Raw genomic sequence first — 4,855 nt, forward strand, 5'->3', positions numbered from 1 at the left:
GTCCCCTGCACGCACTGCTGCACTAAGTGCTGCACTTGTACCAGGCAACCGCCAACCCACGCATCCACCAGAGACTCCTGGACACTCATGGGCAAGTCTGGGTCAGTCTCTTGTGGGGTCACTGCTCCCTTCTCCTGGGTCCTGGTGCACACAAAGTTTTGTTTGTACCCTCCAAGAGTCCGTTTCCCCAGTCCTGTGTTAAGTTCTGGCGGCTCTATGATGGGATTAATGGCAACCTCCTCCAAGAGGGCTTATGCCATACCCCGGGCTGCTGCACCCAGAGCCCCCTGCTCCTGCAGCAGGCCACTGCTGCCCTGTACCTCCACAGGACACACTCAAACACCACAGGACACACTCAAACATTTAATATCATCTTAAAAGTGACAGTGAAGTTGCTTAGTCATGTCCGACTCTTTGTGACCCCACGGACTGTAGCCTGCCAGGTTCCTCTGTCCATGGGATTTTCCAGGCAAGAATACTGGAGTGGGTTGCCATTTCCTTCTCCAGGGGATCTTCCCAACCCAGGGATCAAACCCAGGTCTCCCGAATTGCAGGCAGACTCTTTACCGTCTGAGCCACCAGGGAATTCTATATAGCTACTAGCAGGCTGCAGATGAGAGAAAGGAAATGTCTCAAAACTCAGAGATTGGCACCAGGCCCCTCACCCACAACATGCATTTTGAGATAACACTGGCACAAAGTGAGTTCTCCCAGGCCATACAATGATTGACATGAATCTTGAAGAAAGGCAGGTTTCCAAGCAAAGACATGCAAACACTCAGGGGCTGGTCTGGTTCAGTCTCTGTGGAGTCTCCTGGTGTGCACAAGGTTTTGTTTGAGACCGCCAAGTGTCTCTGGCAGGTATGGGGTTTGATTCCTAATGCAGTGTGGCCCCTCCTACCGTCTTGCTGGGGCTTCTCCTTTGCCCTTGGACATGGGGTATATTTTTTGGTGGGCATTCTCATGTCAACAGTTGTGCAGCAACGAGTTGTAATTCTGGAGTTCTCACAGAAGATGAGCACACATCCTTCTACTCCGCCATCAAAGATAGGCAAAGATAGGCAAAAAGATAGGACACTGGAAGATGAACTCCCCAGGTCGGCAGGTGCTCATATGCTACTAGAGAACAGTGGAGAAATAACTCCAGAAAGAATGAAGAGACAGAGCCAAAGAAAAACAACACCCAGTTGTGGATGTGACTGGTGATGGAAGTAAAGTCTAATGCTGTAAAGAACAATATTGCACAGGAACCTGGAATGTTAGGTCCATGAATCAACGTAAATTGGAAGTAGTCAAACAGGAGATGGCAAGAGTGAACATTGACATTTTAGGAATCAGTGAACTAAAATGGACTGGAATGGGTGAATTTAACTCAGATGACCATTATATATACTACTGTGGGCAAGAATCCCTTAGAAGAAATGGAGTAGCCTTTACAGTCAACAAAAGAAATGCAGTATTTCGGTGCAATCTCAAAAACAACAGAATAATCTCTGTTCGTTTCCAAGGCAAACCATTCAATATCGCAGTAATCCAAGTCTATGCCCCAACCAGTAATGCCAAAAAAGCTGAAGTTGAACAGTTCTATGAAGACCTACAAGACCTTCTAGAACACACACCCCAAAACAATGTCCTTTTCATTATAGGGGACTGGAATGCACAAGTAGGAAGTCAAGAGATACTTGGAGTAACAGGCAAATTTGGCCTTGGAGTACAGAATGAAGTAGGGCAAAGGCTAATAGAGTTTTGCCAAGAGAACTACCCCCTTTTCCGACAACACAAGAGAAGACTCTACACATGGACATCACCAGATGGTCAACACCGAAATCAGACTGATTATATTCTTTGCAGCCAAAGATGGAGAAGCTCTATACAGTAAGCAAAAACAAGACCAGGAGCTGACTGTGGCTCAGATCATGAACTCCTTATTGCCAAATTCAGACTTAAATTGAAGAAAGTAGGAAAAACCACTAGACCATTCACGTATGACCTAAATCAAATACAGTGGAAGTGACAAATAGATTCAATGGATTGGATCTGATAGAGTATCTGAAGAACTGCGGACAGAAGTTTGTGACATTGTACAGGAGGCAGTGATCAAGACCATCCCCAAGAAAAAGAAATGCAAAAAGACAAAATGGTTGTCTGAGGAGGCCTTACAAATAGCTGAGAAAAGAAGAGAAGCTAAAGGCAAAGGAGAAAAGGAAAAATATACCCATTTGAATGCAGAGTTCCAAAGAATGGGAAGGAGAGATAAGAAAGACTTCCTCAGTGATCAATGCAAAGAAACAGAGGAAAACAATAGAATGGCAAAGACTAGAGACCTCTTCAAGAAAATTAGACATACCAAAGGAACATTTCATGCAAGATGGGCACAATAAAGGACTGAAATGGTGTGGACCTAACAGAAGCAGAAGATTTAACAAGTGGCAAGAATACACAGAAGAACTATACAAAAAAGATCTTCATGACCCAGATAACCATGATGGTGTGATCACTCACCTAGAGCCAGATATTCTGAAATGCAAAGTCAAGTGGGCCTAACGAAGCATCACTACGAACAAATCTAGTGGAGGTGATGGAATTCCAGTTGAGCTAGTTCAAATCCTATAAGATGATGCTGTGAAACTGCTGCACTCAATATGCCAGCAAATTTGGAAAACTCAGCAGTGGCCACAGGACTGGAAAAGGTCAGTTTTCATTCCAATCCCAAAGAAAGGCGATGCCAAAGAATGCTCAAACTACTACACAATTGCACTCATCTCACACACTAGCAAAGTAATGCTCAAAATCCTCCAACCCAGGCTTCAAAAGTACATGAACCGTGAACTTCCAGATGTTCAAGCTGGATTCAGAAAAGGCAGAGGAACCAGAGATCAAATTGCCAACATCCATGGGATCATAGAAAAAGCAAGAGAGTTCCAGAAAAACATCTACTTCTGCTTTACTGACTACGTCAAAACCTTTGACTGTGTAGATCACAACAAACTGCGGAAAATTCTTAAAGAGACTGGAATACCAGACCACCTGACCTGCCTCCTAAGACATCTGTTTGCAGATCAGGAAGCAACAGTTAGAACTGGACATGGAACAACAGACTGGTTCCAAATCGAGAAAGGAATACATCAAGCCTGTATATTGTCACCATGCTTATTTAACTTATATGCAGAGTACATCATGTGAAATGCTGGGCTGGATGAAGCACCTGAAATCAAGATTGCCGTGAGAAATATCAGTAACCTCAGATATGCAGATGACACCACACTTATGGCAGAAAGCGAAGAAGAACTAAAGAGCCTCTGGATGAAAGTGAAAGAGGAGAGTGGAAAAGTTGGCTTAGAATTCAACATTCAGAAAACTAAGATCATGACCTCTGGTCACATCACTTCATGGCAAATACATGGGGCAACAATGGAAACAGTGACAGACTTTATTTTGAGGGGCTCCAAAATCACTACAGATGGTGACTGCAGCCATAAAATTAAAAGACACTTGCTCCTTGGAAGCTATGACTAACCTAGACAGCATATTAAAAAGCAGAGGCATTACTTTTGCCAACAAAAGGTCTGTCTAGTCAAAGCCATGGTTTTTCCAACAGTCATGTATGGATGTGAGAGTTGGACTATACAGAAAGCAGAGTGCCAAAGAATTGATGCTTTTGAACTGTGGTGTTGGAGAAGACTCTTGAGGGTCCCTTGGACTGCAGAGATCCAACCAGTCTATCATAAAGGAAATCAGTCCTGAATATTCATTCGAAGTACTGATGCTGAAGCTGAAGCTCCAATACTTTGGCCACCTGATGCGAAAAACTGACTCACTGGTAAAGACCCTGATACTGGGAAAGATTGAAGGTGGGAGGAGAAGGGGACGACAGAGAATGAAATGGTTGGATGGCATCACCAACTCAATGGACATGAGTTTAAGTAAGCTCCTGGAGTTGGTAATGGACAGGGAAGCCTGGCGTGCTGCAGTCCATGGGGTCACAAAGAATCGGACACAATTGATTGAACTGAACTGATGTTGCATTTTTGAAATGAACTGTTTTATTCTACGGAAAGCTAGCAACTTTACCTGTGGAAGGCAGCACAGCAAACCCATCAAGAACCTTGATTGTAATCTTGCCTCTGCCACTTACTAACCATGGTATCTAAACAAATGCCTCACTTTTCACATAAATAAAATGGGAATAACAGTATCTACACCTCAAGGGATTGTTGTGAAGATTAAATAAGAACCCACAAACAGAACAGTGTTAGGCATACAGCCCTCAGTAAATGTTAATATCAATTTTATAAGAAATGTTTATTCCATAGGAAAAGATGTTTTTTTATATTTTTTATAATTAGTCATAGTCATATAATAGTCAAATCACTATTATTAGGACTTCAGTTCAGTTCAGTTCAGTTGCTCAGTCATGCCCGACTCTTTGCGACCCCATGAATCGCAGCACGCCAGGCCTCCCTGTCCATCACCAACTACCGGAGTTCACTCAGACTCACATCCATCGAGTCAGTGATGCCATCCAGCCATCTTATCCTCTGTTGTCCCCTTCTCCTCCTGCCCCCAATCCCTCCCAGCATCAGAGTCTTTTCCAATGAGTCAACTCTTCGCATGAGGTGGCCAAAGTACTGGACTTTCAGCTTTAGCATCACTCCTTCCAAAGAAATCCCAGGGCTGATCTCCTTCAGAATGGACTGGTTGGATCTCCTTGCAGTCCAAGGGATTCTCAAGAGTCTTCTCCAACACCACAGTTTAAAAGCATCAATTCTTCAGTGCTCAGCTTTCTTCACAGTCCAACTCTCACATCCATACATGACCACAGGAAAAACCATAGCCTTGAATAGACGGACCTTTG

General features: G+C 43.8%; 1 protein-coding gene across 1 annotated transcript in view; it reads right to left on the reverse strand.

Moving 5' to 3' along the window:
• The window catches only part of XRCC6BP1 (XRCC6 binding protein 1), a 23,259-nt gene that overhangs the window by 4,549 nt on the left and 13,855 nt on the right, over positions 1–4,855 (reverse strand). The window lies entirely within an intron of this gene.

The sequence above is a fragment of the Bison bison genome, unplaced genomic scaffold (genome assembly GCF_000754665.1).
Source record: "Bison bison bison isolate TAMUID 2011002044 unplaced genomic scaffold, Bison_UMD1.0 scf7180017864359, whole genome shotgun sequence".
Lineage (NCBI taxonomy): Eukaryota > Metazoa > Chordata > Mammalia > Artiodactyla > Bovidae > Bison > Bison bison.